This window comes from Eschrichtius robustus, chromosome 7 (assembly GCF_028021215.1).
Source record: "Eschrichtius robustus isolate mEscRob2 chromosome 7, mEscRob2.pri, whole genome shotgun sequence".
Classification (NCBI taxonomy): domain Eukaryota; kingdom Metazoa; phylum Chordata; class Mammalia; order Artiodactyla; family Eschrichtiidae; genus Eschrichtius; species Eschrichtius robustus.
In genome coordinates this window covers 105,209,834-105,236,637 of record NC_090830.1, presented here as the reverse complement: position 1 = coordinate 105,236,637, position 26,804 = coordinate 105,209,834, and positions in this window count along the sequence as shown.

Genomic DNA, 26,804 nt, shown 5'->3' with positions numbered 1-26,804 from the left:
AGCGAAAGCTGGCACCACCCCCCATGTGGGGTTGGGAGCAGACTGGTTGGCCTGAGAGTGATGCCAGCCCCTCACCAGTGGCTGAATGGGGATTGGGTATGAGCCCAGTTGTGGCCAGTGAGAGATGAAGGGAGGTCTGATGCAGGGATTCCTCTCTTCATCTGTATCTTGTGAGGTCTGACTGTGAAGCCTAAAACCCCTCCAGCTGCCATCTTGCTACCCAGCTTGAGGGTGAAGTCAACACACAAAGGAGAGCAGAGCAGGGAGGTGGAAAGAACCTGGCTCTTCACCACCATCACTGAGTCCTTGAAGCAAACAACCTGAAGTGGGCCCTACGAGTGGACTTCCTGCGTTGTGAGGGAATATATTTTCCCATTGTTTGAGTCACAGTTTCTGTTACTTGCAGCTAAAAGCATCCTAACTGACACAGCTGATTTAAAAAGTTGAGGCCAGATTACAAAAAGCCTTGAATCAGGCCACAATAAGGGATGAGAAATCCAGCCACTTATCATCAAGCGATTAGACATCATTAACAGAGGAGTGACCTTCTAACTTGTGTTTGGGACAAATGACTGTTGCTGCCCAGAAGATAAACTGGGATTAGGGAGAGCCTGGATTGGAGAACGATAGAGGGCTACCATACCAGACCAGGAGAGGGATTATGAAGGTCTGAACGAAAGCAAAAGGGTGGCTTGGGGTGGGGAGAAAAAATAAAAAGGAGGGACCAGACTCAGGTGCTATCAGGAACCTAGGGCATGTAAGGATGAGAATTTGGAGGTGACTGCAGGAGTTTTTAAATATTACAGTGCTCACCTCTGCAATCCTAAGAATTCACATCTTAAATGCCTTTTGATGTCTACACCTGTATTAAAGGGGTGCCTCAAGTCTCCTTCCCCTCTACCTTCAGCTAGGTTGGAGCCTGTATTTAGGGTATGTCAAAAGAAATAGTGTTTGAAATCAACACAGATGTGAAGCGTAAGATTAATACCCAGAAAAGCTCCAGAGTCAATAACCTTCCCTCAGAGAGGGAACCCCACGTTTTCCTTTTTCCTTCTTTTCTCTTGGAAAACGTACAAAAACGTGTCCCAGCTTAACCATCTGGAGATATACCAGGCCATTTCCTCTTCTTTTTGTTCTCCTGTTTTCCATCAAGGGACGACCCAAGCAGCATACTTGGCAATGACATTAGCACTTCAGCAGCAGTGACACCAATGTCACTTTTCAATTAAAAACAAAAAACAAAAACTTCAGAGTTTTGCCCCAGGTCAGAGATTCCTTCCTCAAGTAAAAAAGGCAAAAATAGCCATGGAAATGGGGCTAGGAAAAGGAGACCCAGTGCTTCCATATTCCAAACAGCACCTGACTTCTGGCTCTCCATGGGTGTGAAGATACCGGGAGCTGCTGAGGAATGATTCACAGTCCTAAAACGGTCAAGTGAAGAGTGGTCAACACCACCACGGTTTGAAGTATGAAGGCGATCTGTGGCCAACCTGCACGTGGAGCGTCATAAAAGACAGACGACGAAAGACTTCTGCTTGGGAAGCAGCGAAGGGTTGGCCTTCTCCTTCAGTATGACTCCCATTCAGCCCCTGTATTTCTACAGGTTAATATATGACAGTTTGAGATTTTTCAGGTTATATTTCACAGATGACATTTTTAATCTGCCTCAAAAATGTAAACATAGCAAGGGTGTTCTGCAGACACACTGCCTGGAGCAACTGTCAAATGGAAAATTCAGTGGAAAGTTTAGCCGGTCTCCAGTTTAACTAAGTTGAGGAATGCTGCAAAAACAGGTGTTGTCTGACACAAGTAATAATTATCTTTCACCTTGATGGATGTTAGTTTAATCTCTTCCTTACGTGATAGTTTGGTCTCAGCTGACTGAATTTAGTGCCAAAAAAGCAGATGAGGGTGAGTGCGGCTGGTCTGTGACACTACCGACAAAGACAAAGCTTTGGGGGGCAGTTTTGATGGATTTTGCATACGGGGATTTCATCGTTTCTCCTGTTTGCCCAATAAATATTTAAATCTAGATGGATGTCGTGGTACAAATGTACTAACATTTTCATTAATGTTTTTAAAAGAGTTTCACTGAGAGGATGATTCAATGCAATGACTTTAACAGAGAAGAGAAAATGAGTTACTAGAACGTTTTCCTAAGACGTGAATAGACCCTACATATTAATGTCCCAGGATAAATTACTCAGCTAGAGGAACTGCAGTGTTAGCTGGGGGAAAACAGAAGAAATACCTTGCACTGCTGATCATAAGTAGCCTTATTCAAAATCTTTCAAAGTGGAGAGCTTATAATTTGAGATATTACTCATTATCCACAGTGCCAAAGAGGCCTGTCTGTACTAAGGATGAAGCAGCCTTGTCACTACATAACACTGTCTTTTCAATCTTCTGGCAGCATTTTAAAATTTTGTAGTTTCTGTTTTAGCAATGACAGGCAACTGAAGTCACTGATCATCTTCAGAACAAGGTCTATGAAGGTGAACATATTCAATTCATGGGCTATTTAAGTTCCTCCCATAATAGTCAGTAGAGTGTAGTAAGTAAGGCTGGGATCCCAGATTGCCTGGCTCTTGGCTCCTTCACCCACCAGTTGGGTGGCCTCTGAGCAAGGCACTTATCGTCTGTAAGCCTCAGTTTCCTTATCTGTAAAATTAGGATATTGCTTACTTCACAGGACTTCATATTAGTTTTGGCAAATATTACATGACCCCCTGGGGGATAAAATGATGACTAAGAGACACACATGTCATCTCTTAAAGAACTTAAGGAACAACTTAAAGAACTTACAACTCAATAAGGGAAGCAGAGGTCTGTGCATTATTGCGGAATGAATGGGATAATGACCAAGGGTAACATGTAAATAAAGAACTCTGGGAGCCAGGAATGATTGTTCCAGACCTTGAAAAATGAGTGGGATCTCAGCAGGAAGAGGGTTTCAGAGGTGGAGGGAGATGTGCTGCTGCAATGCAGAAGTGAAGAGAGTAATTTCCCTGCTGAAAGAACAACGTGAAGAAATCCAAGCAAGGTTTGTCCTGACATACACCCCTGTCCCAAAGGCCAGGCGTGGGCGACAGTCAGAGCTTTTCGAAATACTGTTCCCATGACCCCAGATCAACAAGAGAACAGAGCCATCAGTTTGACACGGACAGATCAACCACCAGCTTTATACAAACCGGTGCCCTCCTCTGGGCCCAAGACCACAGGCCAAGGGGACCTAAGAGCAGATCCTGCGGGCACTTACTCAGGGGCCATCTTAACCCTTCAGTGAGCACAATGGTCACATTTAAAGCCATTCTCCAAACTGCCCACTCTTTTCCCAGGATTTTACTCCCAACTATTCCCTCCAGAAGTTCACCTGGGAGACTGCTCTCCAACCATAAGGCTAACATTTACTGAGGCCCTACTGTGTGCCTGGCACTGTTATCAGCTCACCACCATCTAGGAGACAGGTGCTTTATAGAGAGGTAGAAACACACTACACGAGTCCGGTGATAATAAGTGTAGCCCAGCAGCCTGTCAGCCAAGGCTGCACTGCCTCACCACCCTGCGATGCTTTGGTTGCTGTTGTCCTGACCCCCACAGGGTGCTGCCTGGGCTACCACCAGGCTCCTCCTGACCGCCTACCTGCCAGGATCTTCTCCTGTTCCCTGGAGTTCCCACAGCAGAGGTGCTGGGCTCAAAGCGACAGTTCTTACCTTAGCACCCAGCCCTTTTCTAGAGCATCCTTTGGGGAGAGGGTCAGGGAGGGAGTGGGCACAGGAAATGGGGTCAATGCATACCTGGAGATCCCTGATTGCTCTTAGCCCCACTGCTTAATCTGTCTTTGCCAAACTTCTTTAGTCCAGGTGACTTTCTCTCCTGGGACTCTGTGGTCCTCCCTCAAGCCCAACCCCTTTAAGAGACCCCTCTCCCAGGCTATCAGACAGAACTTAACAGGTTCAAACTGAAACTGTGAGCCAAGTTCAAGTCTCCCGTCCAAGTCCCAAGTATAAGATGAGGTTGGGCCTCTGGTTCAGTGTTCCTCAATGGTCCATGAAAGAAAAGAAGTTTCCACAACATTCTATGTGCCCAGAGCATACAGAAGCCCTCTGACCCCAGTCCCAAACACCCTATTCCATGTGGAAATAGCCACAGGCCTCTAATTCTGAGGTCTCCCTAGAGGCCTGGGTCTGTGCTGACAGGAGACAAAGGAAGCCCTGCCTCATTCCATAGCCCAGCGCACACCTCCTTCCCTCACCTACCCATGCACACATAGGATGCAGCTCTTGCTCTAAAGCCAGGGGGAAATGGCCTGATATGATCAGAAATTATTAATGCATAATGACTAAGTCAACGATGTTTGTTGACAAGTGCACAACGACGATATTAGAACTTTAGTGTTCTGAATATAACAACATCTACCATTTGGGGGGCATTTCTCATGACAATAGTTTAGAGAGTCTAACCCATTAGTTCTCCCAGTAACAATAATAAGTGGGTATTATTATTCTATCCATTTCCTCAATCAGAAAATTAGGGCTGAGAGAGGAAAAAAATCACTCGCTCACAGTTGCAACAACCAACAAGTGGCAGAGCCAGAATTTAAACACACGCAGTCTAACCCAGAGCTGAGCTCTTGTTCTGCAAGCTCTAGATTCTTTCCTTCACAGGCGTGAAATTTAATGACACGGGTGTGTTAATGAGCTTCAGACCTTGTTTGTAAATTCAGGGACATGAATCCCGGCATAAGAACTAAAATTTTCATTCGTGTTTTCCTGGGAAAAGCTTTCTTATCCACTCACCCCACATGAGTGATCCTATGTGCTTTTCCTCCCTATTCTGCACCCTCCGGCTCCCATGGCTCTGTTGACCTCGCACAGCACCCCTCTCAGGCATCCTTCCTTCTGGGTCACTTGGCACCAGGGAGTGATCTAGAAGATTCACACTCCTGCAGTCCTCCTCATCTTTGGTGATGAACAGTGAAGGGCTCCTAATTCCTTTCTATTATTTAATAAATTTTATAAATTCAAGTTCTCATTATTGTCTCAGTCCCATTTGCTGGTCCCTTTTCCTCTTCCACCCCTAACTGGGTGGATGCCTCTTGTCTGTTTCATTCCCAGGTTCAGCCCTGAGACGTCTATCCTTCCCTAAGCCAGAGGTTCCAAGCCATAATGCCAAGAGCTGGCAGAACCTGAAGAAGGGCCCAGGGCTATCTAACTGCAAAGCTCCAGCCAACGAAGAAGGTATCTTCTCCACCAGAAATGCCCCAGGAAAGATGGTTCTGCTATCCCTTGACGGGGTCAGGAGGAACTGTGGACCCACAGCAGTCCCCTCAGCCTCTCAGTGGGAAGGAGGCAGTCAGCAGGGCTAGGAATGGTGACAGTGAGGGGCTGCATTTCAGGAAATCTCCGCTCAGGTCAGCGGCCAACCTGCAGACCCAAAATCCAGACCTAGAAGTTCAAAGAGCTTCACAGGCCTAACCCATGTCAGCTCAACCAAAGCCACAGAACCAGAGTGATGCTAACACACAGCTGGGGGAAAGTGATACTTTGGGGGAATCAAAGACTCCGGAAGGACCAATGTGATCAGACCTTAGTGAGGTGCTGTCCCAAGTCAGACAGTAGGAGTGTATCCCATCCTGATGATGGTGACTGAAGGGAGACTCTAAGGTCCTTCCCTTGCTTCCCCTCTGGTCTCTTTTGTCCCTTCACCCTCATGAACACCTGGGTCTTTTCTAACACTCTGGTCCTCCCTCTGGGTCTTGGTTCCATTCGAAGGGGTAGAGCAGATTCTTGAGGTCCTCCAGACCCCTAGGGGGCACCAGAGCTTTCATGCTCTGCAGAGTAAACATCTACACTACAGACAAATGCATATATTGGTAATATTGGCCATAATCCTAATGCATTATCCTCCTTACAAAGTCTCCTTTTCTACACTGGAAAGAGTGGAAGGGAAAGGAAAGGAGATAAGAAGGGAAGGAAAAGCTCACCTGCCATTCACTCATCAGTCTAGTAACTACTTAAGTGTTAAGTGTCTTAACCCTTCCAGAAAAGGTGCCTGACACACGGTGAACACTCATACATTGTAAACACTTATACATTAAATTTCTACCTTTAAAGCTCCCAGAACCTAAGGAGTGACAGCAAAGCAAGCACTCTGAATGCCCCTCTATACATCTACACTGGGAACTCATGGAGTGCATGAACCACATTGTGACAAGCCTAGCAGAAAGGCCCAGAAATAAAGGTAGTAGATTTTCAAGAAAATGGCAAAGTTCATTAGTAATCTGCAGACCTAATGGGCCTTTCCTTCACGACCTCTTCTAGCTCACTGTGAAAACTGGATTTCTGAGGATTTAACTCCAGGGCCAAACTCAGGTAGGTCAGATGCAGGGAGCACTCTTTCCAGGAAGGCTCTTTCAGGCTTGGTTATAAACCAAGGACAGATAATATAGTTAGACCTATAACCCCAAAACCTATGGTCAGGCCCGAAACCAAAAAGTCTAGGATAAGAAAATAGGAAGAGGAACACAGATTAAACCCAACGAAGCTAGACTAGAAGAACAGTGAGAATTTAAATGTATGTGTGTATATTCACACATACATATAAACACACACACACACACACACACACACTTTTTTTTTAAGAACAGGAAATGAGTGAATCCCAGCATTCTGAAAGTTCACTTTGACAACCCTAAGAAACAGACAGGAATGAAAATTGACCACAGGTGATTGCAATGAATTTTTTGCAACTCAACATTTAGTTGACTTAAACATAAATCTCTTGAATGCTTACTACACTCCCTTGCTAGGGCTGGTGATACAAAAATGGAAATAACATCTCTGCCCTTGAAAATCTTACAACCCAATAAGCTATCACTTCCATTTCTCTGACTTCCATTTGCAATCATTTGACCATCTTAAATGTTATACAGCCCTAGAACAAGAAATTTGGAATCACAGTCAGTCTTCATTACTGATAAACCAGCCATGGAAAGTTAAAGCAAGAAGTAAAAGATAATAGCAATCATTTAGCAAACACTTACTGGGCACCAGCCCTTAATGCTAAGTGCTTTACCATGCATCATCCCCTTAGCATACAACAACCACATGAAGTAGGCACTGCTATTACTCAGCTTTATACATGAGGGAACAGAGGGTGAGAGAGGCTAAAGAATTAGCCTAAGGTCATGCAGCTAGTAAGTGGTAGAGCTGACATTTGAACCAGGATCCATCTGACACCAGAGCAGCAGATTCTTAACCTCTAAACTGCATTACCTCCCAGGGTATCACAGTGGCTATTGGGGTATCTCTCAAGTCATGCCTTATTTGACTCCAGGATGATAGCCCCAAAAATGGAATGAAGAAATGCACATTGAAGGAAGTATTCAGATGTCAGAAAGGATTGTGGTTCCAACCAATTGATTAAGAAAGAGTCTAGGGGACTCCCCTGGTGGAGCAGTGGTTAAGAATCCACCTGCCAATGCAGGGGACACGGGTTCGAGCCCTGGTCCGGGAAGATCCCACATGCCGCGGAGCAACTGAGCCCGTGCACCACAACTACTGAGCCCTTGTGCCACAACTACTGAAGCCCGCATGCCTAGAGCCTGTGCTCCACAACAAGAGAAGCCACCGCAATGAGAAGCCCGTGCACCGCAATGAAGAGTAGCCCCAACTCACCGCAACTAGAGAAAGCCCATGCACAGCAACAAAGACCCAACGCAGCCAAAAATAAATAAATAAATTTATATTAAAAAAAAAAAAAAGAAAGAAAGAGAGTCTAGGAGGCCTCCTAGACGGGTGGGAACTACAGAATGAGGTGGGTAGGTGGGTAGATGGAAGAGTTTGGCTGGAGAAGGGAATGACAGTTCAGTAAGTGGGTATACATGGCCGGAGCAGAGAAAGTGAGAGATTAGGTCTGAAAGAGAAATTGGGCAGATTGAACTAAAGAATCTTTCCTGTAGATCACATGGAGCCTTTGAAGGATTGTGAGCAGGAAAATGGCATAAAGGAAGCTGAGGAGGCAGTTGAATTGGTAGGGGTGTGGGGAGCAGTAGACGACAGGGTAGATGGGAGAAGCTAATGCCAGCGTTAGAGAAGGTTCCAAGTTTACAATCTGGTGTGGGGTGAGAAGATCTAAATAGACTCCATGGACACTTTTATCATATCTGAGCTGCCGTCTCTGAGACTGGCTTGAATAGAAGGGAGGGAGCAGGGGAGGATGGAAGAAGAGGAAGGAAGAAGGAAGGAGGCTTTAGGTGGCTTTGGAGGCTGATTGGATGTGATGAAAGTCAAAGAGGAGAGAGAGACAGCTGATTCTAAGTTTAAGTCTGGGCATCTTGAACAATGGTGTTATCCTTAACAGAAAAAAAGAAGTATGAAAGGAAAACCAGGTTTGCTGGTTGGGGTTTGTCTGTGTTTGTCGTGGGTGGGGTAACAGAGCAGAGATGAATTTTATTTTGGGACACTTTAAGTTTAACATGATAGAACTACCGTTTGTAAACTTTCCACATAAGCCTGAAGCCTGGAAGAGATATCAAGGCTGGAATGTAAATTGGGAGCCATCTACCTCAGGAGGATCAAATCGTTCTCTGCACCTAAAGGAAAAAGAAAAAGACAGAACCTGCAGTCTTCTGAACCTGCAGCCCTTTTTTTCAAAGTGGGGTTGACTTCAAGGGATAGAGGTAGTTGGAACACTATCAGACATTGACTGTACACTTGACAAGCTTTGAATTTGGTACTTTATATATATTATCTCATTTTATTCTCCTCCCCGTAGCCCTGTGAGGAAAGGGTTATTTCCCCATTTTACAAGTCTCAGAGAAGTTGATTAGACTTTACAAGGTCACACAGCTTGTACATAGCAGAGCTGGGATTAGAAGTCAAATGGGATTCCAAAATCCAGAGTTGCAGGACTTCCCTGGTGGCGCAGTGGTTAAGAATCCGCCTGCCAATGCAGGGGACATGGGTTCGAGCCCTGTCCAGGAAGATCCCACATTCCATGGAGCAACTAAGCCCTTGCACAACTACTGAGCCTGCACTCTATAGCCTGCGAGCCACAACTACTGAAGCCCGTGCACCTAGAGCCTGTGTTCCACAATAAGAGAAGCCACTGCAATGAGAAGCGCACGCACCGCAACGAAGAGTAGCCCCCTCTAGAGAAAGCCCGTGCACAGCAACAAAGACCCAACGCAGCCAAAAATAAATAAATTAATTAATTAAATTAATTTTTTTTTAAAGTCTAAAAAAACAAAATCCAGAGTTGCTTGTTGTTGCAGTCATGGTGCTAGCTCACTGGCACTAGCTCACTGGTTTACTCAAAGATCAAGGTCAGAACGATTCTCTGAACCATTAGCCATCAAGCACAAACCCGTTCTGAGACCCAGGAATGTTGCTGCCAGTTTTCCAGCTTGTAATACTGGGCCATACATATCCCAAAAGTGCCTGGAAAATCTTCTGTCACAGATATTTGGCCCTGGTGAGATGCTCATGGCCCATTCAACCCGTCAGATCTAATTGCAACAGTGCTAGCAGAAACAGGTACCTTTAATAGTAATATTAAGGATTTTTTTAACCCGAAGAAAGTTGAATAGAAGTATCATTCAAGTACAAATTAATTAGAAAAATCCATTTATGAAACCAAGTGTTTGCAATTGTCCATGGGTCATTGTCCAAGAAGACTCAGAGCAGCAGAGCAGCTCCGAAGCCATTTCCTGAGATGTGTGTAAAGAATTCTTTTTCTTATACATGTACACAGCAGGTGGGAACTAAGATTCTTTTATGTTAATTTAAAATGCCAAGTTTGATTCTACAACACATGCTTCACTCAAAGACAATCATTCTGAAAAATAGAGCCGCCAATAATTGGACCCTTCCACAGTCTGGCACCTTTCTTTCCCCTTGGGAAGCAGCTGGCTCCTAGAAATGCAGACAGCGCGTCCCCAGACACAGGGAGTCGTCACCAGGCTCTAATAACTGCTTGTCTTGCCAGGAAGACGGGCAAGCCGGGACAAGCCCATGGCCTGCAGCATCTGTGTTCTATTCACTCTCCTCAATAAGCAAACTTTCTTCTCACCCTCAGAGTGGGGCAGAGATCAGGCGGAACCATTTCATAGGATTGGACCTAGCAAAGGTCCATCTGGGATGCCACCCTCCATGTATGGAGCATAAGAGGTTTTCATTGCAAGAGAACCCTTCACCCCAGCCTACCCACATTTCCTGTAGCCCTTGGGTGTCCAAACCTACCCTCACACACCCCCCTCCTAGGCAAACAACTCCCCACTCAGCATCAACTACTCACTTCATGCACAGGCTGTTTCAAACGGGTCTGTCCAGGAATCCCACTGTTATGATGGGAACTGGAAGGAAGTTTAAAACCTAACTTTGAAGTCATGAAAAATTGCCCTTGACAGTTTTTGAATGAGCAGAGTTGGCTTTGGGAGCAGAGTTGGAGCCATTTCATCAAACAATGAGCTATGGCTTTTTTTTTCCTGGGGTGCCAAGATGTTTGTTTTTCTTATTGTTCTTGTTGTTTACTTTTGTTGGCTTCTACACTCAAATTGGATTTAGTTTCACAAAAGCAGGCTCCCCAACTTCAAGATATTTTAAGATTTTTACGATTTCACTGCTAAATGCAGCCTTTTATGAATGACTCTGGCCCCCTGGGGGCTGGGTAACAGTAGCCTACGTGATAGTAACTCTGCCATTTAAGGAATGAGAGCTAAAGGCAAAAGTTAGCAGGTTCCGTCTCTAAGGAGGAAGAGTGGTAGGCTCACAGGAATGACTGCCCATCTTTGCCAGCGTAAGCCAGGCTGTAGAAACATCCATCCTGGCTAAATAGATCCACACGGACTTCTTGGCATTATGGATTAAGGGTGATTTTTGTTGTTGTTGTTACTTAGGACATTGTGGAAATCCCTTTTCTAACCCATTTTCTTAAAGAAAAAGGTTCTTAAAGGCAAGGACGGTGTCTCCTGAGTGCTTAACACTCAGTACTGGGAACTCCCATTCTACAGAAGAGGAAACTAAGACTCAGAGCTAGTCTAACAGGTAGTGTGTGTGGCAGTGTCTGGACTCAAATACATGCCAGTGGCCAGTTCTCACTGATTTCCCTCCAGGGGTCATGGTCCCAAGAGTAAAGGCTCTGAGCTCAGCCAATCCTACCCAGGTCCCATGGGCTCTATAACAGTGTTTCCTGTTTCATTATTTTCTTCCTCACCATCCACAAACCCTCTCACCTATATGTGGAAGTATGTAGTTCAGGGTCAGGATGGGAGGTAGGGAGAGGGGGAAGAGAGATACTTATAAGCAGTTGAGGGTCTGTTTCTGTATACAAAGATGTGTGTACATTACCCATTTACTGAGTACTTACTAGCTAAAGGGCATCCTGGGACTTGGCATAGAGAAGATGTTCGATTAATGTTCAGTGAACAAAAGTCTAAATGAATTCACAAGCAAATTTTTAAAACCAATAATGGGTTTTTGCATTCATATCTTTGAGGAAAGTCCCAGGCATTGCTAACCAGCTCTGTGACCCTGAATGAAATGCTCTCTCTGACTACCAATCCACTGATCTGCAAATGAGAAGCTAGCCTAAAGGAGATTTTTGGCCCTTCCCATCCAAGCATTATGGGAATAATGCTCGTTTGTGAATCTTCAACAGGAGGGGCTGCCCTCTGTTAGAATAGCTCCTCCATTCCTTAGCAGCCCTGGGAGCTCAGTAAATACATGTTGAATGTAAGCTTTGTAAGCTGGCTAGACTGCAGAGTTAGCCAAAAGAGTCAAGTTTCCTAGAAAGTGAGTTTCCATTAAGTGATTTACATTTTTCTCCTGGTTTCCATTGTCAGAAATTAATTTTGCTTGGGCTAGTGAGAAATAACAGCTGAAAGGTATAATAAAAGCACACTCAGAATGTGATCAATAAGAGAAAAGCACACAGATTTCCACTTCCTCAATACAATGGCCTAGGTATCCTAAAATAGCATGGGTACAAATAAAGTTTAAAAGTCTAGACAAAATAGAAAAAGCCCTCTTTAAATAGATTAGCTTCCAAGAAAATAAGAGTACTTTACCTCCCTGAGGCCAAGATTGAAGCAGGAGACCAGAGCTAAGTGACTATTGCCACCACTGCCTATGCTGGGGCCACCTATGTATCTTCAAGCATCTCAACTAGGGTGAAGAGCCAGACCACCCTGCAAAAAGCCACAACTCAAGTAGGCTATGCCCTGGGAAAAAGGCGACCTGGAAGAAAACCCACCCGGCAGTGGCAGACAACAAAGAAAATGGTCTGTGTCACCCCTGGCTCTGGGTGGAGTTAATAGTAACAAAAATAACAATAACATTTCCCTGAGATTTTGTAACCACAAACTTGGCCACACACAGAGGTTTGGGGGCACAAATGGTTGTACCTACAATGCCCACAAAAAGAGTGAGGAAACTTTTATTTCAAAATAAGATTTTCAGGGCTTCCCTGGTGGCGCAGTGGTTGAGAATCTGTCTGCCAATGCAGGGGACATGGGTTTGAGCCCTGGTCTGGGAAGATCCCACATGCTGCGGAGCAACTAGGCCCGTGAGCCACAACTACTGAGCCTGCGCGTCTGGAGCCTGTGCTCCACAACAGGAGAGGCCGCGATAGTGAAAGGCCCGCGCACCGCGATGAAGAGTGGCCCCCGCTTGCCGCAACTAGAGAAAGCCCTCGCACAGAAACGAAGACCCAACACAGCCAAAAATAAATAATAAATTTGTTTAAAAATTTGCAAAATAAGATTTTCAGCAAATGAGTTCACAATCAAAAAATACATAAAACAAAGGAAACAAGCCACCAAGAGTGAAAGTCAGCAGAAACAACTAATAACAGAATATGATTCATAAAAACTTTAGGTATTAGAATTACTGCATACAAAACATAAAATAAGAATGTTTAAGATGTTTTTCAGAAATAAAAAAATCAAAACCAAATAAAAAACAGATCTGAAAATGAACCTACTATAACTTCTAGAAATTAAAATATAAAAATTTAAATTTAAAATTCAATGGAAGGGTTAAACCACAGGGAAAACAATCACAACTAAAGAAACCAAATAGATCTGAAGAAATTAAACAGAAAACAACACAGAAAGAAGACCAAAAAATATGAAAGAGAGGGTAAGTAAGAACGAGGATAGTAAGAAGGTCCCGTAGACACCTAATTGATATCCCAGAAGGAAGTAAAGATAATGCTGAGAATTTTCCCAAACTGATATGATTCCAATCTATTTATTCAGGAATTCCAATGAATTTGAAGCAGGATACATCCTAGACAAGGAAGTTAACAGTAGCCAGAAAGCAAAGATGGAATCCTTCAAAGGAATGAAAATTAAACTGACAGAAGACTTCTCAACAGCAAAGATGGACGTCAGTAGACAGTGGAATAAAATCTTCAAGTGCTCAGAGAAAAGAACTTTCAACCTAAAAGTATGTACTTAGAGAAACTCAAGAATGAGAGTAAAGATAGTTTTAGATAAATAAAAATTGACAAAATTTACTGACAGATTCTCACTAAAAGTGCTTCTTAAAGGATAGATCTCAAAAAAGAAAATTACCCCCAGAGGAATATCTGAGATGCAAGCAGGGGGATGAAGCACATACCCCTATGGGTATGGGTATGAGTAACTCTATATGATTTTTTTTTTTTTTACTGGAGTAAAATTGCTTTACAATGTTGTGTTATTTTCTGCTGTATAGTGAAGTGAATCATCTATATGTATACCTATATCCCCTCCCTCTTGGTCCTCCCTCCCACCCCCCACCCCATCCCACCCATCTAGGTCATCACAGAGCACTGAGCTGAGCTCCTGTGCTATACAACAGGTTCCCGCTATCTATCTATTTTACACATGGTAGTGTATTTATGTCAAACCTAATCTCCCAGTTTGTCCCACCCTCCCCGTCCCCCTGTGTCCACATATTCGTTCTCTACGTCTTCGTCTCTATTCCTGCCCTACAAATAGGTTCATCTGTACCATTTTTCTAGATTCCACATATATGAGTTAATATACAGTATTTGTTTTTCTCTTTCTGGCTTACTTCACTCTGTATGACAGTCTCTAGGTCGATCCCCATCTCTACAAATGACCCAATTTCATTCCTTCTTATGGCTGAGTAATATTCCATTGTATATATGTACCACATCTTCTTTATCCATTCATCTATTGTTGGACATTTAGGTTGTTTCCATGTCCTGGCTATTGTAAATAGTGCTGCAATGAACACTGGGGTACATGTGTCCTTCTGAATTATGTTTTTCTCAGGGTATATGCCCAGCAGTGGGATTGCTGGGTCATATGGTAGTTCTATTTTTAGTTTTTTAAGGAACCTCCATACTGTTCTCCATAGTGGCTGTATCAACTTACATTCCCACCAACAGTGCAAAAGGGTTCCCTTTTCTCCACACCCTCTTCAGCATTTATTGTTTGTAGATTTTTTGATGATGGTCATTCTGACCGGTGTGAGGTGATTCTATGTAAATCACCATGAATAATGTTAACAAGAAGCACTTCAGTTTCTAAAAAATATAGCAATGCTCTGCTTTAAAATTTCTCTGAATTATATTCTTTTTTTCCGTCCAGGTTTATTGAGATATAATTGACATACAGCACTGGATAGATTTAAGGTATACAGAATAATGATCTGACTTACAGATATCATGCAATGATTATCACAATAGGTTTAGTGAACATCCATCATCTCATATACATACAACAATGAAGAGAGAGAAAAAAAAATTTTTTTTCCTTGTGATGAGCACTCTTAGGGAATTATATTCACTCAAGAGAAATGCAGCTTTCACAAATATTTTTACTTCTCCCTACTTCTTCCCTCAAGCCTCCCTGCCTTCACTTTCTCCACCTTTGGGTACGGTTAAAAGCTAAATTGGCCAAATCTCACCTAAAGATGGAAGGAGTCAGCAGACTATCAAATGCCATAAAAAGATCAACAGGAACATCTTTGGTGCCCTGAGTAAGAGTGCTTTTCGTGGATTGTGGAGGCTGGAAGTGAGACTGGGTAATGAGCGAGGGAGAGGTCGGTAGTGAGTGAGATGTGACACGTGGGGTCAGTTCACTAGAGGAGGAGGACAAGGGGCACAAGGACAAACACAGAGGTCAAAGGGTACCTTGCGTGCCTGCAAAGACCTCATATAAGCCTCCACTTGAAGCTCTGAGTAAACGGGACTCATTTAAAAGAAATTCAAACTTCAGGAACATATGAATTGGTTGTAATTCCAAAGAATTAGTACCCTTCTCTTTTAAGATTTATTTCTTCAAGGTCTGTTTCAAACTTATATTTATTGAGTGCTGACTCCACACCAGTCATAGAGTGCTTTACATACATTATTGTGTAATCTTCAAATAACCCTTATGAGAGGATTACCATTTTTATTCTCAGCGGGAAACCAGAAACTCAGAACAATTGAGTAATTTGCCGAAGGTCACGGAGCTAGGAGGGGATTAGTCAGTATTTGAACCCAAGTCAGTCTGACTTCAAAGCTCATGCTCTAATCACTACATTTTTTGCTTCCATTAACTCTTCCTACTATAGGGCCCTATTTATGTTTTTTAATGTGTAGCCCACCATATGATAGTAAAGCAACTGTGTGTATATACACTTAATTTATATTGCCATATGTATATTTTATATACTATGTTAATAACATTATATCTGTATAGATTATATAATTTATATTATTTAATTTAATACAAAGCAATGACTTGAAGACTTTCAGGAACTCTGTGACCCACTATTTAATAACACTGTATGTCTTATTCATCTTTGACTTCCTTGTATTTAGCACACAACAAGTACTCAATAAATGTTTGTTGAATGTAGTTCTATGACTTTCTCAATAGACTGTACGTAAACGCTTGCATACTTTTGCGTGAAGATTGTTTACAGAACTTAGAGTATGTCAGTAAGGTAAGGACTGAAAAAACAACAACTTTTCAAAGCACTGGTGAAGTCAAGAGAAATGGATTCCACTTCCAGTTCTGACATTAGCAACTTAGCTATTTCACTTCTCTAATGTGGTATAAATGCAGTGGTATAAATGTATAACAAGAGTAGAACATGGCCCTAATTTGTATCACTTGCCAATTTCCATGGTGTAAATACTCCCACCATGGCTGATTTCTAGAAGGCATGCAGTAGCCTATTATTTTCTAATACTTCCACCACACACGTACAATACACACAAATAACCTCAAAAATTTCATAATAGTAAAACATAGTAAAATAATTAGGGAGTGATAAGTTTTGAGTGTTTATAATTTTTGCTTACTTAAATATATAATTTATTTAACTACAGTTATGTTTATATAATTTTATCTTTTTAAAATGGCTGTGTTTAACAACCAGATTAAAATTTCCTGGAAATGTAACAATTTACTCTCACAAGCAGGCCTAGATCTCATTTGGCGCATCTATAAAATGTTGTGAGTTATCCTAAGGAAACAATGAAGGATTTGTGCAAAGATTAAACTACAAGAGTATTTATCACATTATTATTTATAAAATCAATAATCAAAAATCAAGCCTCTATTAATAGATAGTTAAAAAGAACAACAGTAACATTCTTTGAACACTCATAGTGTGCCTGGCACTGAGAACTTGGCACGGAAGTCACTCACTTGCTAGCCTCTGGCAAACATTCACTGATTGACCTCTGATCATCGTCGTCCTGTAAGATGTCCTGCCTGCTACGAGCTGAACATCCAGCCCGGTTGGCCTCTCTCTAGAAGACTCCTGTATCCTGTTCCTATGACTGAGCTCTGTGCTTTTCAAAAGTAAAGCGTCGGGCTTCCCTGGTGGCGCAGTGGTTGAGAATCTGCCTGCTAATGCAGGGCACACGGGTTCGAGCCCTGGTCTGGGAAGATCCCACATGCCGCGGAGCAACTAAGCCCGTGAGCCACAATTACTGAGCCTGCGCGTCTGGAGCCTGTGCTCCGCAACAAGAGAGGCCGCGCTAGTAAGAGGCCCGCGCACCGCGATGAAGAGTGGCCCCCGCTTGCCACAGCTAGAGAAAGCCCTCGCACAGAAACGAAGACCCAACACAGCCATAAATAAATAAATAAATAAATAATGTGAAACCTTTAAAAAAAAAGTAAAGCGTGCTTGTCCCCAAGCCTGTTATGCCCACTGTACTTGTCAGAGTGTGGCTCTAATTCATATGTATAGCAAAGAAACAAGAGTAATAAGAGAGAGTTACTGTTTCTTTGAATCTCATTTCAATACTTTGAGAAGATCCCTCAAGACAAAAAAGCTTTCAAATTATGTGCGAGAAATACAACTCAGAAAGACGGAGGAAATCACAAACATACCAGACTGTGTCCTCAGGGTACGCACGTATACTGAAAAAAATTATTTGTCGTCTATCTGAAATCCGCATTCACTGAGTGTTCTGCATTTCACTGGCCACTCTATTGGTGACCCCCTCCACATGCTCCTTCTCCTAAGACCCCCAAATAGCAGCTTTACTCATAAGGAGTTTTATCCTTACAGTAACCTTTGTGTCCCAACAGACCTCTGCCAACAGAAAGAAAAGCTTTCACCTCCTCTACGACAAGGTTGGGCCTCTTCTAGCCTGCAGTGAGGGCCTTCCCTAAAAGGTGGCCTGAGTAGCTGGCCTAGTGGGAGCCAGAGGTCCCTACGAAGCCCATGACGCTCTTAAGTGCGTGGGGACAGTGAAAAGGCCCTGTTTTCAGGGCGAGGCCCAGAAGACAGCCTTCACTCACTTGACAGTTTTGCCCAGGACTAGCCTAGGTCTTAACTAGGGCTGGGAAGTCAACCGAAACTGCCCACGGAACTCCCTCCTGCTCTCCTGAGCCATTCTTCGTTACTGAGCAGTTCATCTCATACTTCCAAATCCCTTGGCCATCCCCACTCCTGGATTGAACAACCTGTCTTTAGTTGCAAATGAAGTCATGTATATCCTTCAAATGAGTCTGAATCCCAGTTACAGGAAAAGGCCTCACCAGTCAATTCTGCCCCGGAACGAGAGGTGAGACATTGTCTAAAGGCGCTAGAGCATTGCACAGAACACACATGTGTGAACTCTCCCCTCGTCTTCAGCACCATCTATTTGGATGATGCATTTTGACCTGCCCATGAAAGGTGGGGTTGCTGCTGCAGTGAGGAAATTGCCTACGATTATGGGGAAACGTGAAAGGATGGGAGTGCCTCTTTGTAGCGCCTCACCCGTGGTAATAGCTGTCATGAAAATGACCCCAATTTTGCCTCTTCTCACTTGGGAAGGAGGGAGGAACTTCACTTCCCAAGCTTTTGAAGGGATATCCTTGGTGCTAGTTTTGGATGTAGCGGATTTCTCGCTTTCAGGAAAACCCATAGGTTTATGCAGGGCATGAAGGCCCAAAGCTGGAAACCACATCTCAGAATTTGGTGATTTGGAGTTTAACAATGATGTTATTCCACAGTGGAAAACCTGGAAAGGGTCAGAATGTCTGTAAAAGGACTGCTAAAATAAACGACGAGGTGCCTCATGGATACAACTGTTGCCATTAAAGGTGACACTGAAGACTAGTTAATGATGTGAAAGACAGTTGATACAGAATTAGGTGAAAAGTTGCAAAACATGTGCAGTAATAATCCACCCAAAGGCAGACAGTGGTAATCTCTGAATGGTAGAATTATCAATTATTTTCTTCTTTTTCATGATACTCATTCACTTTTTAAAAAAATCATTCACTTTTTTAAAATCAATGAATACGAACTGCTTTTGTAAAAAAGCAAAAAAGTTCATCTACACATATTAAAAATCTCTAAGCACGCCAGAACCTAGAATAGTGCTTTTAATTCAGGTGAAAACCAAGGAACCAAAGATCCATTTAAAACCAAACCACAGCAAGAAAATTCAGCAAGGCTTCAAACCACTCTCTACACAATAGAAATTGAAACTTACAGATTTATAGACTCTCCACGAAGCCAATCAAGTATGTGTGAGCTACAAAGATCCCAATGATGACACAGTGAACCATTATCATTTCCAGAACTCTTCCTTACTCTGTGCCAGGCATCAGGCTAAGCACTGGATTATCTCATTTAATCTTTCAACAACCCTGTGAAGTAGATACTACCAATCATTATCCCCAGTTTTCAGGTGAGAAAACTGAAAGTTGAAGATGTAAAGGGATATGCCTAAGGACCCACAGCTAGCAAACAGACAGCCCTGACCTCTGTCCCTGCATAGATGCAAATCCTTTCATTTGATTTTTCCAAGTACCACACCCTATGGATGTTGCCAACAAATAATGTCTCTCAGCCATATTAGGCCAGGGTCCTCACTTAACTGTCAAAATCAAGATCTTTTCTCTTTTTTAATTATCAGAAGAGAAAAACCCTGAGGTCACAAAGAATCTGTGTACTTTCTTCAAGCAGTTACTGGAGGAAAAAAGCTAACCCAAGTCTATAGCCCTGTGCACCAGAACCAACACCGGCAAGCATAAAAAAAAAGGTGCAGTTTGGTCAACCAGTTGGTTATTTGTAGACTAGCCAGTTGGCTAACTGACTCAACAGGATTTTTTTTTAAATGTTTTAATTGATTGCTTAACTTACATTCCCCACTTCTACTCTCTCCTCCCACTCCTGCCCCCTCCCTCCCATCCAGGGAGGAAGAAAATCAAGGTGGGTATATAATAAAAATACTGCACAACTGGGCAGAGAATCCAGGCTAGCAACCAGGTGTTTCTCTACATTTTAAACAACCTTTTGATGTTGGCTTTGTTTTTTGTGTGTTGTTCCCCTGCCGCCCCGAACTGTTACTCTGTCATGTTCAATTAAGTCAAGCCTGTTTGGATATCTTGTCCTTGAAAAATACAGCAACATAGAAATATACTGGCCCCACTACTCCTGGGGTCTCTGAGCTCCCCTCCCCATTACCTAGACAGAAGTACTGCAATCTTGACCTCTAAATCTGAAGGTATTTACCACTAAGACTATCAAACATGCTACTTATGAGACTTAACTCCTGAAACCACCCCAGCCCAGATCTCACGAGCAACATGGCAGTGAGATCTATTTAGAAAGAGCATAAACAAGCTGAAGGTATGAGGAAGCTGGTGCCTTCCCCACGCAGGCCTCCTTCAAGTTAATCAGGGGAAGGGTGTGTTTCAGAAGTCCAGCTTAAAGGGAGTGAGAAAACCTGAGGCTTCATTCCATAATTCTTATTCGCTGCTAAAGCCGTGAGGCCAGGATGTGTGTTTAAAGCCTCCTTAATTCAAAGACCTGTTATCTTTACTTGACCTTATTTCCTGTCATTGGAGAGAATCAAGCTGCTTCCATTCCCCCTAATAGCCATATAGTATAACTCTTGCTGGGAACAACCGCTGTGTGTACCTTCCTTTGTGGCAGGCCGCAATCTTGGGAAGTAATATGTCTGTTTTGAAAAGAGTCATTTACAGCCTGCTGTTTGACCTAAGGGATCCAGGAGCCCACCCTTTTCTGGCCTCACACACTGTATTTCCTTCCTGGGTTTTTTCGCAGGTTTAATGCAGCACAGGTGGCGGTGTGTTTCCAAACCAGGTGTCGGAGGCTAAAGACATTCGCTAAAATATTTGGCTCGAATTTTTCTTTTTGGCTTGGGATTTAACACTGTGAACTGCGGAGACATGGTGATGGCTTGACTTGATTTTTTAAATACATTTTTTACTGTCCTTTACATAGTTTTTCCTCCCTGCAGTTTTAACACTCCCTAGAGATGCTATAAAATCCCTGCAGTTTCCCTACCAACACCTCTCAACGTAGTGATGCCACACACGCAAACTGACCGCTCTCCAGCTGACTGTGTATAGGGCTGGGCCTGCAAATACCTGATGGGGTCACAGAAGGGCTGGCCACAGAGGAGAAACACCTGGGCAGGTGTGTGGCTAGAGACGGAGCAGGTCATCATGGCTGTCACATTATCCAGTGGTCCTCCTACACGTATCACCAAAGAGCATCCAAAGTCCAGACTTTAACAGTGGTTGGTGGGAGACCAAGCCAGGGACGGCACAGGTTTCTATATGCATGCCAATAACAGAATTTATAAAAATACTCACATTTCTTGAGCATGGACCGTGTTCCAGCACTGCGCTTGATAAACAATGTCTCGCTTTATCCTCACAATAAACTTCTGAGGTAGGTGCTGTTGTTAGTCTCTGTTAAGAGATAAGGAAACAGATTCAGGTTAATTTGCCCAAAGTCACACAGCTAATGAATGGTAGAGCTGGCTTTAAACCCAGCTGATTCAAACCTCACAGTCTTTAACCACTGACTATGCCATAGCATCCCGGGGTGTGTATGTCTGTGCGCCCAAACTATGTAATGCAGGATATCTAAACATGTCAAAGATGGGAAAGTTGTTGCAGATGGTCACTGACATGACACCACGGTCGACTCCTCACCTGGCCTAATTTCATCAGAGGTCCTATTACTAATACTCTACTAAACCCCTTTCCATCGAGACAAGCCTACTCTAGACAGTTTCTGGTGGCTGACAATGACTTTTTGAGGGAAAATACTGGAATGGGTTCTACACCCTTCTCTCACTCACTAGCTTGGCTAAGTCATTTAGCTTCTCCGAGGGGTACAGTTGGGGTGACCATCTGTTCGAGTTTGCCCAGTACCATCTACATCTATGGCCCCATTGTAACTATGAGTGGGGCCCCCTATTACTGTAAAGTATTCCAGTCTGGATCATAAGTTATATGGTCACTTCAAGTACAGTGTTCCTCTCTTGAGGTTATTCCCGTTCTTTTAATAGCAGCACCCCGATGTCTGAGGAATTGAAACTGTGGGTTAAATTCTTTTCACCTGCTTTCACTAATCAAGGTTGTTTTAAGACTTGCACGTCCTCCAAGAAGCACGTAGCCTTGGAGCTTTTGCCCGAGCTATTCTCCTGGAACTTGGGGTCAGCTGCGTCTATTTCATGCTGAGCCGGTTAAGACTGGATGGGGCCACCGACCCCCGAACTGGGCTTACATGAGTGTCGCATTGCCCTTTCAATATCAGAGCCGAAAACTCCACCCTCAGAAGGTGCCGAGACCTGTAGCCTAGTTATGCCTGCGCAGAATGACGATTACCGCGCCTTTCCCCCACACTCTCCGTGCCTCAGACCGCCCTGCTTCTTTATTCTTTACCTCATAAATACTCCAGCCCCTTGGCTTCAGGGAGGTGTATTTGAGATTTGGTCTCCCGTCTGCTTGCATGGCTGCCTTGCGAATAACCCCTCTCTTTGCTGCAAACCTCTCAGCATTTCGGCTTGCTGTGCATCGCGCGAAACGAACCTGGTTCCGGTAATAGCATCCTCCTGCCCTATATGGCTTAGGTAGCCCAAGCTGGCCAATTAGCGTTCTGCATCCCCCAGCCATGGCGATTGGTTCAAAGCTGAGCATGTGGCCCACACCTGGCCAATAAGGGTGGACAGGCGGAACTTCCATACAAACTATCAAGGGGGAGGCCCTCTCTTTCCAGGGAGGTTGCTCAGCTGCTGGTAGGATGTCAATTCAGAGTTGTTGGCGGCTACATCATGAGGGACACCTGCCAGATAAAGAAGCCGCACAGAGCATACAAGAACTGAGAAGTGGAAAGAACCAGCATTCTGATGATATGGGCTTAAACCCCTGCACTGAAGCCAGACCCATGCGAGGGCCTTCTAGTTAAATGTAACAATGATTTCCCTGTTGTGCACAAGCTAGTTTGACTTGGGTTCTGTCCCTCGCAGCTGAAGGGGGGCTGCCTGAGAAAGAGAGGTCAGATTAGAGCATTTCAGCTCTGGCACTTCATGCTTCCATTGATAAATTCACACACATGCATGTACACACACACACACACACACACACACACACAGAATAACATGCATAGAACTGCAACCCCACTGAGGAAACCCAGGCATTACCCACCCAGGTCTTTCATGGTTTGGTAATACTTAGAAGAACATCAAACAGTACCTAATCCAGTGTTTTTCTGACTTCTCCATGGAGACCTAGCTTCTAAGGACATGTCTCAGTGGCCATCCCGGGTAGGGGGAAGGGAATAACAGGGATAGAGCCTGAGATGGGACCGGGCTCAACAGCCTTCCCCGCTTCATTCAGGGAAGCTCCGCTCTTACCTACTTTATGTATTAGGAATCAGCTCGAGAGTTCATGTAGAGGACAAAAAGGATTCCATTGCTCTAAGAAGACTGGAAAAACACATACTTGGTCCAAACCCATCATTTTAATGATGAAGACTCCAGAATCCAGACATAGCTCACCTCCTCCCCAAGCCCCCTCCCCTCTCCCACTGACGCCCCCATCACCACCACATGGTCACACATAGTTGATATGACAGGGAAGACTTGAACCCTGTCTGGTTCTCTGATGTCACAGTGGCTTCCTTAGTATAATAAAAAACCTTTGACTTCACACCGTTATGAAGACCAAAGAGAGTTATATTTATAGCATAAGCAATGCATATTTATATAGTATGTAAGTATAATAGAAATAAAATATCCTGCTTGTTTGCTTGCTTAGTGTCTGTGTCCCTCACTAGGTCCTTAGCCCCATGTGGGAGGGAACTAGGTGGATGGGAACCCAGCACCTAAAATACAGTAGGAGCTCAAGAAAATTTTGTTAAAAAAAAAAAAAAGAGAAAAAGAAAAATAACCAATTTATAGATGCTAAACAGCACCATAGGGATGAAATCATCAAAATCCAGGTTGCAAAAAATTCTACAGGACAAACATTAGTTTCTTCAACAAATAAATCTCAAGCAGGGAAAAAAAACAGTGGAGAAGGAATCTACAGATTAAGAGAGCTCTGAGCAATATATGAAACAGATGTGATATGCGGATCTGATTCAAACCAGCCAAATGTTAAATTTATGGGATAATCAGGAAAATTTCAAAGACCATATGAATGTTGGTTAACATTATTATTGTTTTCGTTTAGGTGTAACAATGACATTGAGGTTGTGTTTAAATAAGAGTCCCTATCTTTTAGAAATACACATGGAAATAGTTAACAGCCAAGATGACACAATGAGGCTTCCCTGGTGGCTCAGTGGTTGAGAATCCACCTGCCAATGCAGGGGACACGGGTTCGAGCTCTGGTCCAGGAAGATCCCACATGTCGCGGAACAACCAAGCCCGTGAGCCACAAATACTGAGCCTGCGCATCTAGAGCCCGTGCTCCACAACAAGAGAAGCCACCGCAATGAGAAGCCCACACATGGCAACGAAGAGTAGCCCCCGCTCGCCACAACTAGAGAAAGCCCATGTGCAGCAATGAAGACCCAATGCAGCCAAAAATAAACAAATAAATTAATTTAAAAAAAAAAGATGACACAATGACAGGAATTTTGTGCAAATAATCTGGGGGTGGGAGGGGAGGTTGGGGTAGAGATGGGAGAAGAATGGCCTCAAGTTGGTCATTGTTGAAGCTGGGAAAAGCCTATATGGGGGGGGGTTCTTGGTACTGTTTTGCTATTTTTGTGTATATCTGAGGTTTTCTATAATAAAAATTTATTTTTATTATAAAATAATAAAATATTATTATTGGGGATGCTGAGGGATGGGAGGGAGAGAAAGAAAGAGAAAGGAAAAGAAGGAAAATCCTAGCCTTTGCAGTCAAACTTGGATTCAAATCTTGGCTCTTCAGCTTACCAGCTGTGAGACTAAAATACTACTTGTCATCAGTTCCCTTAACTGTGATGGAACTAAAAATAGCACCTGTCTCCTAGCATGGGTTGTAAGAATCAAATAAAATCATATATGTAACATATGTGTAATAAATTGTATGTAATAAATGGCACCAGCAATTAAGACCAAATATAAAACATGCTGCCCTCGTTATCCAAGTATAATTGGTGTTTTTAAAATTACACTTTGGGAATTCCCTGGTGGTCCAGTGGTTAGGACTCTGCACTCTCACTGCTGCGGGCTGGGGTTCAATCCCTGGTCAGAACCTGCAAGCCACGTGGCATGGCCAAAAAAAAAATAAAAATAAAAATTACACTTTAATAACAATAATAACTAAAGTTAGAGTACTTATTATGTACCCAGCACAGTTATAGATGTTTTACATGTAAAAATTCATTTAATCCTCACACTTAAAGTGAATCCTCTTTAAACAAGATTAAAAAGTTTGCAGTAAATAGTGACATAATAGTGACAAAAATGGATGGACATTTATCTTTGAAAAATGAAACTAAGTAAAAATAAGTTTATTTTATCTTATATTAAACCACATTTGGAAAATAGTAGTAAATGTGCTCTAATTCTTAGAACAAACAACAGATAAATGTTTTTAGGATTTCTTTGGGACAATTTTTTCTGACAACATTACATGATAGCACAACAGTAATATTCTTCACATTTTATTTTTCAGCACAGTCATAAAAATAGTAATTCTCACAAAAATATTAGAGGACTTCATCCATTTTCTGAAGCCCTCCTTAATATTTCATATTCAAATCATTCTCTTTTGAAGCATCCTGTTGATTTTCTCTCCTTCAATTGTTAAGTGGACTAATCCTGCCAAATCCACATTTGTTAACAGCTTTGTCTGAAACCATAGGAATTCTCCAACATCACCCTTCAGAATGCTTCATGAAATCCTGCATCTTTGCAAGGTTTTTTAATGTGCTGTTAGCTTGGATAGATGTTGATGTTACGTAGGGTGAAGGTATTCAAGGGGGCATTGATTGTATAAATTGTTAGTTATTAGGGAATTCTGCTTCCCTGTGCTACCTGCCAATTGTTGAGACTAGAATACTGTATCTCAGATGATCTTGTATAAAGTGAAAGTCTCATGTAAATCATATATAGCCCCAAACTCCTGAAAAGCATTATTAGAATTGACATTTCAGTATTTCAGCCTAAAAGGTTTTTGGCCTAATTATCCTGACAATTCCCCCAAATCTCCATTTCTCTTTGATTTTATGGATGTAGATTAAACCACCTCCTCTTAAACCCATTCAGATGGACAAAGCTGGGAAGAGCAGCAGGGCCCACCAAAGGCAAGATTAAAAAGTTAAAGATGGGGACTTCCCTGGTGGCACAGTGGTTAAGAATCCGCCTCCCAAGGCGGAGGACACAGGTTCGAGCCCTGGTCCGGGAAGATCCCACATGCCTTGGAGCAGCTAAGCCCGTGCGCCACAACTACTGAGGCTGTGCTCTAGAGTTCGCAAGCCACAATTACTGAGCCCACACGCCACAACTACTGAAGCCCATGCACCTAGACCCCATGCTCCGCAGCAAGAGAAGCCACCGCAATGAGAAGCCCGTGCACCACAACGAAGAGTAGCCCCCGCTCGCCACAACTAGAGAAAGCCGCCGCACAGCAATGAAGACCCAATGCAGCCAAAAATAAATAAATAAATTTATTAAAAAAAATAAGTTTAAGATGAACTTCGGCCTTTCGTGACTTAGTGTTAACCAGAATTCAAACTCCTGCTGCTTAACCAAAGAATTCCTCTCAATTCAATTCATGCAAATAAATATTTCAGCTCTAACGTACAAAGTAAAATGGGGAATGACACCACAGGGAGTAAACTATTGCTATATTTCAGCCTTACCACCAAAAGTAAACATAATCTCCATTGATTATTTGAATAATGTCACGATGTAACAAATCTCAGCAGTATCTGACAGAGATCAGAGGGAAAGTCCATAAATATAACATGAGAGATTTTACTTCCTGAACCACATAAAACCTTGCAAAGATAAACCATTTACAGCCAACTGAATTTATATCCATAAATGTGATAATCTGCCTTTACCAATGTTGAACAAGCTGGCCC